The sequence below is a fragment of the Ammodytes marinus genome, assembly GCF_949987685.1.
Source record: "Ammodytes marinus genome assembly, chromosome: 12".
Classification (NCBI taxonomy): domain Eukaryota; kingdom Metazoa; phylum Chordata; class Actinopteri; order Uranoscopiformes; family Ammodytidae; genus Ammodytes; species Ammodytes marinus.
The window spans coordinates 6,855,807-6,871,226 of record NC_137216.1 but is presented as its reverse complement, the minus strand read 5'-3'; the positions used below and the strand labels follow the sequence as shown (position 1 = coordinate 6,871,226).

Sequence of the window (15,420 nt, the reverse complement as noted above, 5' to 3'; positions counted from 1 at the left end):
ACTCCAACATAAAACAAGAGGGATGAAATACTTCACTACACAGCAATCCCCTTCATCAGCATGTGTGGCATATCGGATGAATTTTCAATGACAACTTTGACATTTTCCGGGGGCACAGAAAAAACTGTTTCAAGTGGATGGAATCCACTGATCCCGGCTGGAAGCTAAGACGCTATGCAAGAATTTATTACATGGCCTTCAATTCCTTCCCTTTGAAAATGTCCGAGTGCATCCAGAGCCATGTGAGGGCAGACACAGAGACATGTGGAGATCTGACGCTGTCTGTGCATGAATTAAGCACACCCATACAAGTAGCATGGAAAAAGAAACGTCCTCTATTCTTTCAACTCTCTGGGATAGTGAAGAATAAGCCAAGTGGGATGTTAAATTATATATCCACACTGATTATTTGCCAAATGTCCTCTATAACCCCGTGAACCTGGCCTGATAGTGAGACTGATTTGCCATTTTATTTCACCTCAAATGGAAATGTGTAAACGTGACATGATAGAATGATCAGGAGGTGTAGACCCAGGCTACCATTAGCCTTACTAGCAGTTTACATTCTTGCAGAATCAAGTCCACTACTATATTATGATAAAGCAATTTCCAGCCATGTTACCAAAGGACTCCTCAGGCTGTCGACCAAGAAAGAGTCTGTCTCTGTCTGGGCTTCAATCCAGTAACAGACAAGTTGTTTTATTCACCTTAATAAATCCAAAATGTCTCCTCCCAAGAAATACAACATCCATGAAATGTCCAGCCAATGCCCCAAAATGGCTTTGTTTTGATTGAACACATTTGTAATTTCCAGGGACAATCTGATGGTGTCGGATCAGACAAATCTTGTGTTGTTCTGGAGGGCAATGTATTTCTTTATTGTGTTTTTTTTATTTGAAAGTCTTGTGTTTCATTAGGATACATAGGATGGATGTAATGGTTAAAGGAATACTTCACCCGTACGGAACCAGCGTTCTATCATTATAAAATAACTATTATAATATAATGAATGAGGTTTTTCTTCCCTCAGTCTTCCCTTAGTCTTCCCTTGGCCCAGCTGTACTGTTAATCCTAGCCCTTACTGTGATGTCACAGTAAGGAAACTGTAGGGTTAGACAGTGAGACCATAAAACACTCTTTCTGCCTTTTCTCAGGCTAGGATGATCCGATTTAAATTTTTTTGCACATTTATACTAAATAGGATCTCCGAGTTCAATACACCTTCATATTCCAACCGGTGAAGTAGGCCTTTAAGTTAAGCCACGTAAATAATGACTTTCAGTCGGGAGGAGGAAGACTGCATCATTCTCTGATCTGTGCTGTTTTGACACTGTTGGAGATATTGTTCATACAGCGCCAGAATAAATATGTTCAGAACTGATAACAGGATAAGAAATGTCATTTTAGATTTTCCACATGTCTTTTATCATTCATGGCAGCTATTACATAGTTTGGAAAGGCTAACCTGAAACTAAAAAAATTGCTCAAGGTGGACATAAGTTACGTATGTTGTGTACATTATTGTACATTCATTCTGAAAGCTGTTGCACTTGTTCCATATTTTCAGAAGGTGGAAAATGGAACCTGGACTCATAAGTGTGTGAGGGCAGTAAGAGAGAGAGAGTAGTGTTGTAATTATCTAAGCAAACAAAGCCTGATGCACTGATCACAGCCCGTGTTCACGCTCTCTCATATAACAAGACAACAGCGTGCATAGATTATCAAATCTGCAACAGTAGGTCAGAGAAGCAAACATGAAAACTGGAGACAGACAACACACAGCTCCGGAAAAAAATTAAGAGACCACTCCAAATGTTCAGTGTCTCTCGTTTTACTATTTATAGGCACATGTTTGAGTAGAATGAACATTTTGGTTTCATAATATAAACTACTGACAACATTTCTACCAAATTCCAATACTTTTTCTGTCAATAAGAGCATTTCCATTAAGTTATGAAGATTTAAGAAAAATCCAGATTGGTCTCTTAATTTTTTCCCGAGCTGTACATACAGAGAAACATAATCCATAGACAGAGAGAGCCTAGAGAAAAAGAGAGCCCGGCAAAACGAAAGTAAGTTGTGTGCAAAATTGCATCAGTGTTTTATACTTTTTTGAAGAGAACACTGTTGTTGCAGTGTTGATCTGCAGCTCAACATTCATGTCCTCTGTTAGCAGGAGAAAGGGACTGATTGCTCACTGTTTGGAATGATGTGCAAATGTGATTTGGACGCCTGCTGTTTGTTCTCATGAAAATGCATTTGTACGCCTGAATTCCAAAAGGTGATAATTGAGGGGCACATTTTGGAGGATTGGTTGATTGCTACAGGGATTTCTGAGCAGGTGAAATAGTGATAAAATATGTAGCAATTTCTGAAACAATGTTTGTGTCAGTGCAAAGAATATTCGAATCTAAATTTCAAGGTTTTAAAATATTACATATTTAGTTTTTGTTTAAGAAAAAAATGTACCTGCATTTTGAAGTGTGCAGTATTTGATTTGCAGTGTTAATCCGTAAAAGAAGGGGGCGGAGAAGCACAAAGCCGAGTGTGGAGAGTTACTGCTGTGCGCGCTAGGGTGAGAGGAAGAGTGTCCCGAAAATCTACATAGTTTTTTTTGTGATGTGATTCGTGTCAGGTTGCTCTATAGCAGTTTTTAACAAGAAATGAAGACCAGAAAAGTACAAGAGATCTTTAGAGTTTTTATTGTCATTGTATCAAACCGCCCACAGGTGTTTCACTCTAATGTGTGAGCCACTGAATGCACTTAACTTTGGAAAAACTGAATGATCAATACTTTTCACAGAACCCTTGCAATCACACTCGACAATATTGCTCCAATCAGGACAGAACAGACATTAAGTGGTGAGACATCACAGTGATCAGGCAGGTGTGTGTGAAGACACAACAAAAAAAAAAACATCAGAAAAGGAGCAGCTGAGAAGCCAGAGGAAAACGGAAGCATTATAGCATTTGGAAGAAAAATCAATAGTAACCTGCAACAATACTATTCGCACAACAACATGGAGCTCCTTGCTACAGGGCTGTTGCATATTCTGGTATACCAACTTGACATCCTTTTACCGCGGTACTTTGTGAAAATAAACCCTGAATGATCCACAATTTACAATAACTTGTATCACCATTTCAGAACATTGTATAAGAATATTGCCTTCATTTTAACTGCTTCATGCAATTCAATGCAATGTATTTGTAGGCGGTGTTCAAGCTGGTTTCTTATCTATTCGGAGCTTGGCTCATTTGGAAGCATAAACACACCTGACATTTCACAGAATATTCCACCGAGACCGCTGCCGTTTTCTTTTCCACTGTCAGTCTTCATTTCAGTACTGTGTGCTGTAAACTCCCACCGGGGGAGAACCACAACCTTCCATTCTTCTTTCTGAGGGGCTGCGGTGAGCTAAGCCCTTTAAAATGTAAAAATTGCCCTTCATGTGTATTTAAATAGCGCATTTCAGTTCAGGTAATCACATCCAAACAAAGCATCATATTAGGGATTTTGCTATATCTGTGCTGATGTTCAGTTGACAGGACTATTAGTGCTCGTTAGGTGCAAAAACACACACACACACACACACACACACACACACACACACACACACACACACACACAAACACACAAACACAAATGCACATGCATGAGAGACACATGCGAACGCAGACACATCCGTCATCCACAGAGACCTGACTGATAGCCCTGATCCATTTCCTGTATCCATTAGAGGCGGCTTCGAGATTATGCAATTCATCCCAAGGCTATCATCCACCTCTATCAATAATAAACATCTCCTCCAAAAAACTAGGGCTAGCCTCAGAGGACGGGGCCCAGGCACCGCCCAGCACGTTCTACTTCTCCTAGAAACCCCCCCCCCCCCCTATCTCTCTCTCTCTCTCTCTGCTCGGCCCAAGACGTTTGCTTTCCACAAGACTTGCCTTCAGTTGCTAGAGACCCGCCAGGCACACACAATCTTTACTTATGCTTTCTCACACTTCTCTGCGCTGCAGCTTTATTAACACTGACAGTGTCAGGACGGTGGTGGTGGGAGAGAGCACCTGTGGCTCATGACAGGAGACAGACGCTCTCAGACGCACCACCTTCCCCCCCCCCCCCCCACTCACACATACAGTCAGCTAGCCCACTCCTCGTGTGATTGACGTCTGCTGCAGCCTTTGTGACATGACCTGTTACTAGGCTGGTGAAGAGAGGCAGCTTGGGCGTGAGGGGGGAGTGTGTCTTTTAGCACACACACACACACACACACACACACACAATCTTTGATTTAATGGTAATGAATGCATTCAGTGCAATGGATTCCGTTTGAGCCATACCACATGAGGCTCATGTCATGTGTTGCCAGGTTTTAATCCAAGTATAGCTCACATTTGAACCAAATATACTGTAGCATAGTTTAAAGGTGGAGTCAGCCAACGCTTGTTGTCAAAATCAATTTATGATATAATCAGTGAATATCTCCTCACACAATCCTCTACCTGTCCGTACTGTGTGTGCGCAGAAAGAAAATGGGTATGTAAACGAAGGGGGCCCAACGTAGCTAGCAACATTCCCCTCTACAGTGCATCTGTGTATTAATACTGGATTTTCTTTCAGCTCACACCCAGACCGTGAGGAGATATTCACTGATTTTGACAAAGTGATTTTGACAACAAGCGTTCTCCAGAATCTCTGTGACTACCTTTAAACCAAATTTTTACACAGAAAAATGCTAATTGATATGCATTTCCTTTCACTTTTCTTACACACAACAAGAGAATCATGCAAGGCCGGTGCCATTAAACCGTTGCAGAAGATGAGCTCTATAGTTAAACCTCAAACAGTAGGACACAATGTGGAGAACTTGATGGCAATATGGAAACGTATGTTTGTGTCATGTATTCATTTTGCTCCTCACAGATCTGATGTTTTCATCTTTCCAACATTTCTAGTTTGTTCAGTGAAGCAGTGTCTTGGGTGGACATTTGAGGTTGTGTTCACTGAGGCACATTTTTCTTTTATAACTTTCTCACCTCAGCCAAGCGTAAAGCCTTTTGCAATATTTAGAGGTTGTTTTTTTTACACCTTGTCTATTTTCACTTCCATCGTTTTTTATGCGCACAAAATGCATAAAAACAGGTGCATGGATACGCGACTTGAGATTCGGGTCTGCAACTGTTGTCCCACCACAATCAAGCTAAACCACAGAATGACAACATGTCTGATGCTTCATCTGACAGCAACGACATACCAAAGAAAGTTTCAGTTTATTCCAGTTGATACAGATATCATAATAATTTAGCATTGACTGACATTATCCACCTTGCTCAAGGACAGTTCAACATGTGACAGGGACTGAACCACCAACACTGAACTCATTGAAACAAGAATGGGTCATACTTTTTAAAAAGTCCTATATATCTTTATATTTATTAGTATGTTTTTTTAACTTTTCAAGTTGTGCTTAACTATCTGTACTAATGTTTGTTCATCAAATCAGTTTGGCCATCGGTTGCATAATGCATTTCGATTCATCATCGATTTTTTTTTTTATTTAAAATTCAAACAATGTACCTTTTTGTCATGAAAAGTTATTATGTCATTAAGTTACATAGTGTTACATCCATGTGTTGTGTTGCAAAACAGTGTTTCTATTGCTCACAGAAAAAACACTGAATGCATGTGGTATTGTCTAAGCTTTAACGATGAATCCATTACGGCCGCAGATTGATCAAATACACATTGCTTAAACCATTTAATCCCACTCAGACCCAAAGAAATCTTCCTGTTGATAATTATATCCATCCCCAGTGCAATATCCCATTGATTCAGGGATTTCTAAATAGTCTTAAGTATCTCCAAAACAAGACTTCGGTAAGACACACCACTGCTGCCCTTTGGAGACAAGATGTAGTGGAGTCAAGTGACATGAAATGAATGTCTTTTAAATGCCAGCGCCATTAAAAAAAAAATTCTTCTCTGAAAGAAACATCCATAACATCATGTATACAAATAAAAAATAAATAGACATGCATTGGTAATCAAAAGCTTGATTTGGGTAACACGTGTTAAACCCATTTAGATCATAGATTACAATATGTTGGTCTGAAGCTATTGTCAAATGATTAGCCTCCCTGCTGGGTGGATTGACCTTCTTTCATCCGGGACAACTAAAGCCCTAATGACGGCGCACTGAGGAAGTGCGTCCTGAGATAATGGTCACCGACAGAGTTGGATCGATGGCATTGATTGGCTATATCAAACTTGTTTTTCCCGGAGATTTTTCTCTTGACGTACACTGGAGTTAATACCAACCGAAGAAAAAACTGTCCTGTCGGCCCAGTTTATATCTTTTTAATTGGTTTGGACAAACTTCAGCACAGCCAGCCACATGCAGTCCAAATACTCAGAAGGTGGCAGGGAAGGTGAACGAAAAAAACAACAACAACAACAACAACAACAAGAATAGATCCCTGAGGAGTCCCGCCTGTCAAAGTGACAAATGTGCTTCCGTGCCTTGACACTTTGTTGTATTCCACAGACCTTTCCCCGGACACAGCGGTGTCACACACTGTCTGGGTATAAGTGACAAACTCTTCCCTCTCCCATGATGCCTTGCCCCTGTTTACAAACGCCTGCCGAGGTCCTTCCAAATGGAGGGAAAGACAATGAGAGAGATGGACAGAGAGTAATGCAAAGGCGGGAGTTACTGTGACAACGGGGGGAGGATGGAGAGAGAGAGAGAGAGATAGAGAGAGATGGAGGGAGGGAGGGTGTGGGAGGTTTGGCTGGTGCTTCTTGCTCTATAACTGCTTCTTGGCAGTCCTCTCTTGATTAGGCTAGCCTAGCCCGCCGGTCCCTGCGGAGTCTCCCAATGCCGAGTCGCAGGAGACAGCCCTCCTCTGTAATAGTGTCTGACAGGCCAGCCAGAAGCCACGTAGGAGCTGACACAGATGCTCCGCTTTAAACAGCAGACGCTTGACACTATTCCTACCCAAGTCTAGTGTCTCCCCTTCCCCAAGTATACCCTGCGTTCCAATATCCATACTTCCATACTATTTAGTAGGCCAGAAATGTTTTTAGGATGTCCCAATACATGCATGTCAATTGTAGTATGCTGTAATTACATAAATGCCCCACTAACTCCAATAGCATTTTGGAGTATTCGTCTTTATTCTTGACATTTCTCTACATACTGAAAAAAAAATACTTTATCTGATTTTTTTTTTCTCCTGTGGCCCTACAACTCTTCTGTACTTTAGTATGTAGTGTAGTAAAAAGAAAGAGTATGTGATTTGGAACGCAGGGAAAGTCTCAGTTTAACAGGCAAGACGCTGCCCAAATCTGGGGCTGTGATTCTCTTTGTCATTGATACATGTATGTGACATATGGCTACTGTTTGGTGCTAGAGCTGAGATGTAAAGAAGCAGCCTCCTGTGAGGACATTCAGCCACATCTCGCCGTTTTGATCTCATTTTTAATTAGTGAGAGATCAAGTCAGGATTAGGATCACCTAATTAAAAGCTAATAGGATAATGAACAGCGCATTGATACGGCAGCCCTGAGACGGGAAACACATTAGCCAATTAGAAATCTCAAGACAAATCAACCAATCAGAAGAAGAAAAAACTGAAAGAGCATATACAGCAGGACTCAAGGAAACACAATCAATAACAGCAATACAACATTGATGTCTCACAATATGTGAAGTCATCAATGAGAGATAATTGGCCTGTCCTTTTAATCAATAACTATTTTATTTCCTTGACTGTGTTCACAGGTTTCATCTACTTTCTCTCTAGTTCCAGCCAGCAAGTCAGTACATTTGCATCGGCGGTTAAGTCGAGATATGGTTATAGCTCATCATTTAATTGGTAATGATATAGAGATGAAAGGAAAATATTAATTCTATTGTTATCTTCAATGTATTCCTTAAGTTCCATGTGCTAGCTAATACGACAAACATTTGCCGGTTCCAGATTTTATAAATAGACAGATCGTCTACTTTTTTTTCCAGTTTGATATCATATCAGCATCTGCGGACCATTTACCTCATCCTGACCCCTCAACATGCAAGCAGCAAAATATTCTACAAACAGTGAAACAATAATCCAGATTGTTGTTGCAGCGCATTGCACCTCAGGGCCAGCCGTACTCTGAAGCTCAACACACAGTCACACAGCTTAGACATGCTGCTTAAAGCCTCTTAAAAGGGAAAATGAACTGTACGGCAAATAGTGAATAATACCACAAACATAATTAAGTCAACAACAGCTCTCTCCATAGCAGCGTCTGTCAAATATTATAATAATTCCTTCATCATCACCTGCTTTGTTTTGACTGCACGCTCTCACATTTTTTTTCGGAACACAAATAGATGGGCCCACAAAAGGTGCCCGCTCGTGTTAACTTGTTAACTGATTTTTTAATTTCAAATATTTATCATGCTTGACCCACATTACAAATGAGCAAACATATAAGATTCTTGGCCCTGGAGTGTTATTTTCATTTACCGTGTGTGGAGAGATATCCAACGGAGGAGAATGGAATTACTTGTATTATTATTCCTTGTCCTTCTCGGAGCATTGACAAAAAAACTCTTTAAAAAACTCAGTCCCCTTTAGTGAAAGCACTCGGGATCGTTCAAAGTGAAAGTGCTTTCTTCAAACAAATTCTATTGAACCTCATTGTATTGCAGTTGAGGAAGAAATCTCAGATGGATATATCTCATAAACCTTGGTAAAAGATAAAAGCAAAGCATGGATAGGAAGAAACTAAGCCATCAATAATAAAACACAATGTATTTATTTTTTATGTAATACACATGTAACTCCTACAAGCTCTGAGAAAAATAGCGAGAGGACCACATGTATGAGATAAAGTGTTCGGAGAAAAGACGGATGTGAGGATGGAAGGAACGGCAGGCAGTGTGCAAGACGGCAGGACATGCAAGGGCTGAATGAATTACAGCAAAGAGGATTACGCTATGCAAAACACTGATGAAAAATCACCAGTGCTGCTTATCTTTATTGTAAGGGAGGAATACATTTTAAGGTTATCTTTCTTAAGATTATTTTTGCGCAGACTGTGCACTTCACGGTAATTGTTTTATTGTGTTTTTGCAACACCTGAAATGTAAGTATGTAAGGCAGTACAACTAGTAGAATGTATTAGATAACTAGATTAGCGTAAATGTGTACGCATTTGGGTACAAGCTTTCATGTATTTCATGATGCATAAGATCATAGGGTTCAAATTCCTAAGACATAAAAGAAAATTAATTAAAAGGTTTTTCAAAAAAGTATATCCAATCCCCTTTAGTCTTTAGCCGTGTCCTCAGATTAAACCAACCATTCCTTTATGTCAATCTTATTATAATATATAATATGCAATGTATTTGTGTAGAGTGTGAAAAGCAAGCCACATTCAGTCCTAAAAACCCTGTGATCAGGTTGGCTTTTTTTTCCAGTTCTTTCACCTTAGTCACAGCCGAATGCTTCATATCATCTTGGCCAAGTCGCCTGCTGTTACAGCTTCCCTGCGTCAGGGAAATAAATTCACCATTATTCAAAATCTCAGTCCCAGTCCGTTCGCATGGCTCTGGATAAAAGGATGATAAATGAATGCAAATATATGGAACGGGGTCTGCATCAGAAGCTGGTGTCAGTACCACCTGGGCTAGTGTGAATGTGTGTGTAGTCTGTGTGTAATTGTAGGGTTTTTCAGCTATTTCTACATACTCTAATACAAGCCTCTTTGTGTGGGGATGGGTGTTGAAGTATATGTGTGTGGAAAGGAGAGTTAGAGGGATGGAGGGTAGTGGGAGATGTGGGCTGGCTAGTTGAGTTCCAGCTGTTACAGAGGCACACTGGCGTTCCCGAGTGCGTGTGTGTGTTGTTATTAAGGCGTGTGCTAATGCGTTTTCACAGGTTTCTTGTTTAGTGCAATAGGAAGGTCGCGCTGCCCTTCCACACCCCTCCCATCAACATCCTATGAACCCATATTATGCTCTCATCCATTCTTTGAAGTGCTGCAAGCTTCAGCAGTCCAGCCATCACAACCCAAACATTAGAAGGCTTCCGGCAGTGAAAAGCACGAGTGCAATTTGAGGTCAGGCATTACGGCGAATAGTGGCCACATCAAACAAACAGCGGGGAGCATATTGAAGAGCAAATGTGCTGCCGACGTTTTATTCTAACTTTTTCCTCATACAACCGGGTCAATAACTATATGCTATGCCCACTGCATCTACATTACGGTGTTTGGTGGAGTATTGGAATGGCAGAGGCTATTGTCTGCATGTACTTGAATGATTGAGAGCCATCGCATGTGCACTTATGTACCGTTGGGTGAAATGATACTTTCCCATTCTACATAGCAGCCACGGTCCGTGTGTACTTATCTGCCCACGTCCATGAGGTTGCAGTGTGGATGTCTGGGTACATGTCCAGGCTATTATCTGATCAATACTGGATTCTTAAGGCTGATTCCGATCTTGTTATTAGGGAGACTCCGAAAAGTTAAGAATTAAAAAAGGTACCGTGTGTCATATCGGAGTATTTAGCAGTATAGAGATTCTAAATTGATATGCTACATTGTTAACCCCTCCCTTTGAAATATTTTACAGGAGCTATGGTGGCCTTCAAGGAGAAGAAGCTAGTTACTTAAGATGGCGTCATCCACCACTGCCTCAAGTCAGTGAAAAAATTCAATGAAACACCCGATTTTGTTGGTAAATCCAGAGAGATCCGACGGGAACGGCTTCTGACAATTGTTTTGCATTTTGAAAAGGCAGCTCTTGCGTAAATGTACAGTGTCTCCCAAACTAAATAATGAAACAGGACTTTTTTTTCTGACCTGCCACCTCTGTGTTACAGTTGGTAGAAAAACAGAATGTGAACAGTTAGACCGCCCACACAAACCTCCTCCCCGAGGTATTGTGCAGCAAAACAACAACATTTTGCTACTTCTGTCTCTGCTGCCCAAAGACAACACACGTTATTTACTAGCTAACAGGTGGTTCTCCGCCTGTTGACTGTCGGTCTGTTGTTATGAGTGTTTCAATGAATTACTCATATTGTTGTTTTTCTCGCGGGGATGGTCTCAAATACATGAGGGGATGCTGCCCATGATTTAAGCCCAACCGAAAGAATGTTCAACATGTGCATTTCTGTTATATGTGCCGATAAGCACACTGCTTCAATTGCATCAATGTTTAAATCCAGCAATATGTGTGAGTTAAAATTCATTTTTGTCACTGCAATGTCCATTTATTTACGCACACGCACGCACACATGCACACAAACACACACACACACACACACACACACACACACACACACACACACAAAGACACACACACACACACACACACACACACACAATACTGTGATGTGTTGTTTGAACACACTACTAGAAGCAGCATCAACTGAAATCTTTAGAGCCGTTTCAAAATCGCCAGAGGGAAGAGACATCAAATTTATGTTGTTGAGTTATGTTGATGTTATCGCATTTTCATTCAAATTTAACTACCATTCAAACTCTTTCCAGCCCTGCTCTTGTGGCAATTGTGCTTAATGGCTGAAACCTCGTGCCTGAAGCCTGCAGTCGCAATAATTATTATTGCTTTTTGCATTCAATTGCATTTTTGGAGAACTGGGATTTACCTGAGCATTTGTGAATTTTCTTCTGTATTCGAAGAACAACGTGACTCAATCCTTCACATGCAATTGGATTTCTCAGCAACCGCAAATGAGAGTGTGTTCCACCCATCACAGGTCTTCTAGAAGAACACCATGGTTCAAATGGCAATCCCCATCATCGTTCAATATGGTATTATCATGCAACAGGTATTCCCAATCCTTAAAAAGATGGATGTCCTCTACCACTCCCTCCAAGCCCGTAGCCAGGGCCTGGGCAATCAAACAACATCAGCATGACACGGTGAAAGCCCTCAAATTGCAGAAACATTATAACTACATAAAATTGGTTGTATTTGTCTTGTTTTTTCTGCCATATATTCCAAACAAGACAGCACAATTAAAAAATAATAATAATAATAATCTATTTCCGACCATACTGAAGCATAGCAATCCTTAATTTTCAGGCTATGCTATATCAGGACAATTCTGTTACTGGTGCCAACCACAGAAAACTAATTTTTACATGTACTACATCTGTTCCATCTGGAAGACTTGCGGTACTTCCTGACCCCAGACCTGTGGTGGTCAGCATGCTTGGAGCTGTAAGTAATCCCAACATAAATGACCCATCTCATTACTTACATCTGCTGTGCAAACACCTGCCTCCAATTCATCTGAAAAGTCTTCCAAGGGAACAAATTTCAAACTATCCCACTCACAATCTGCTTCAGTGACATATATAAACAACCCTGCTGTGTCCATCCCCCAAAAACTACTCACACAGTGTTGCAATGTCCTGTCTGTAATGACATGTATGACTCTTTTCAGCCATTCATTTTAATAGATTAGATTCTAAAGTTGAATATTGTCAGGAGGTTTCATACTGCTGGCTTATTGAGTGTACTGTTTTCAGATGTTCATAATGAAGTACTCGAAATAAAAATACAGTTTGTACAATAAAGGTTGAATAGTCATTTAATTACTTTGAGTGCAACAGTGTCATAGATGTTTTGAAAAGATATCTGCTAATGCAGGCTTTATCTGTTCAACATTCAAATCCAATTAAAATGCTTTAATGGAAAGTCCCTTTCCAGACCTGCATGCATCTATGGATCGTGTTCCTGACCATGCTCCTGATTAATGTAATAAAACTATATCCTCCAGTCAGTAAATTTAATTGACTTGTTGCACTTATACGTATTATACTACCGTTAGGCCTTCACCTGTAATGCAAAGAAGCTGACCCTAACAGTAGTTTCAATTAAAAAAGTAATGGACTCATGAACTAATTGCATCCACCATCCTAAAAGGACAATTAAAAAAGTAAGCAACAATAAAACTACCAGGAAAAAAACCATGGACACATGCAGGCAAGCACGCGTTTGCATAATACGATCCACGGTTGTCCTAGTAACGTTGATGTTTTTCTTTGAATGAGAATGAGTGAAGGATAGGTCCGTCAGCCCTTCTCAATCATTTACTAGACTTTTGCTAAACATATTACTGCATTAATAAATAAATAATTAGTATTCTTCAAAGCTATTTCTGCCAATTGAACTTTCAAAAGATGTCCTTGAACACTTGTGTCGCGGCAGCTGGTACGTAACATGTTTTGCACTGAACTCTGAAAAATGTGTTTTTTTTATCATATTTAACAAAATTCCCTATGCTCTCTGATGCCTATCTTTAAACTGCATTCATTTACAATGCTTTATAGAAACAAGTATGCTGTACTGAAAACTGTACAAAAGACAGCATGAAAACAAAACTACACATACAGTCTTTCTGTTAGGAGAAATCATTCCAGCGTAGTGTTTTGAGAAACCATTCCCGTGACTCCCTTACTCCAAGAATACAATGTAAAGCCCCATTACAGAAAGCAATGAAATGTAACCTTTGACCCTTTGGTTGGACAGTTTGAGTCGGAGCGTTTCACGGAGCCGTGAGCGCACATATTTTTAAAATGTACGACCCTTTAGGGGATCAGCAGCGTGACCTGACATTAACAAAAACACAAACTGGCAACAACAGCTTCCCCCCCCGGCAGCTATTGTGAGATGAATTGCAGAAGAAATGCGCTGTGATTAGTCAAGAGCATGGTGTTGAGCTGACAAAAAAGCCACTCATTTTCAGGTACAAGAGAGCGTGTAGCTCTGTAGCAGTTTAACTAAAGTCTTGCCTCTTTCCATAGTCGGTGTGAGGCGAATCTAATGCATGTTGGCAATGAATAGCGTCCATTGATTCCACCACACCAAACTAGCTTCCTCTTCACAGAGCCCTTTGCATGACTCTTCCTCTGGGGTTTTTTTTTCTATGCGAGTGTGTGGACACATTCTGTTAGTACTAAGGAAATCCATCCAAGAGGAGAATTTACCCATGTCATGTCTCCCCTCTGACAGCCCATGAATAACTTCCAATGGTAGACAAAACAATGAATTTGACACTGATTACGATTGAGCGATTATTTCAGGGCTCGGTAACAAACTGTTAGGTTTGGTCTGTCACGCTTACGTTGAGTGATGAAATAAAGACATGGACGTCGGAAAAAACCTCGGCACAATCAACAAGCTGGGTTGACCTCAGAGCACATGGTATTTAAGCCAGAAAGTGTGGCTATGACCTGCTCTTCTCTGAGAGCATGGCAGAGCGCCTGGGTGCACAGCGACAGTACTATCAGTGTGAGATCTCCCTAAGAGGAATGGAGCCGTAATGTCATTTATCTGCAGGCCCCCTCTGTTAACGTTTGCTCCGAGGGAAGTACGAAATTGAGATAAAAGCCGGTGACCAATGGAGTGTCAGCCTGCCTAGTGCCAGGCTGCGCTGATGACGTGCTCGATAAAGGCGACGGATGAGAACACATGCCACGTCTTCAGAATCTCAGAGGGCCTCTCCACTGCATAGCATATTAGTCCTCAAAGCTCGCAAACGTTAAGACCAAAATCAATACCCGGGCTGACTGGTTTGCTCCTTTTTTATTATAGGTCTGGTCGTAAAGTTAAGTATGAGTCATTACCAAGAACAGCATAATTTTCCTAGATTTATGCCATTAACGAGGGCCTTTCAGTCTTCGGTCTCATCAGCGGCAATCTTGTTTATGAATGTGGAGAGCCGACAGCGGTCCAGGAGAGCAACATGAGGTTTTCACGGGGGAAGCTATAAACTTGGCTCGTGCTATATGCAACCGCCTCCCCTTGGGGCTAATATTGTCCAATCAAGACAATGGACTTCGATCTTGTTGATTATATCCATAACTCTTTAAAACTCTTCAGAGTATATTAGCTGGCTTTTTTTCCACTCAACATGTTTTTCAGTGGCATGTGTTTTTATGTGCTGTGGCTGGCAAAGTTGTTTTCTTATCACCAAGAGCTATTGTTCTGTGATTCACACTTTATAGCCACCTGTCACCTGAATCATTCTATAATTTTAAGAAGAGAGAAAAACATATGTTCTTTAAATCAAGGTAACAACGTTCTCAGATCATGGAGTTCTTAGTTGTCGGTTATACGATGCACTAGTGAACCCATTTTTACTGTACATTGGGCTAAAAAAAAGCGGATTGAAATGCTTGTCAAATTCTTGTATGGCTAAATACAAATTCTGTAGCATTGTCTGCCCTCCTTCGACTGACCGTTCACTTGGCACTTTTGCTACGCCTGTCAGATTTCTCTCCTGGTCCTAACGGGAGAAGCCACAACCCCTAATTTCAAACCTAAGTGGGCACTACTTGTGATAGGCACACACACAGATACCCCTGAATATAACTGCCAG

At 40.8% G+C, this 15,420-nt stretch overlaps 1 protein-coding gene across 2 annotated transcripts in view; it reads right to left on the bottom strand.

Annotated features, from left to right (window-relative positions):
• tmeff2a (transmembrane protein with EGF-like and two follistatin-like domains 2a) overlaps positions 1–15,420 on the bottom strand; it is a 103,856-nt gene that overhangs the window by 75,461 nt on the left and 12,975 nt on the right. The window lies entirely within an intron of this gene.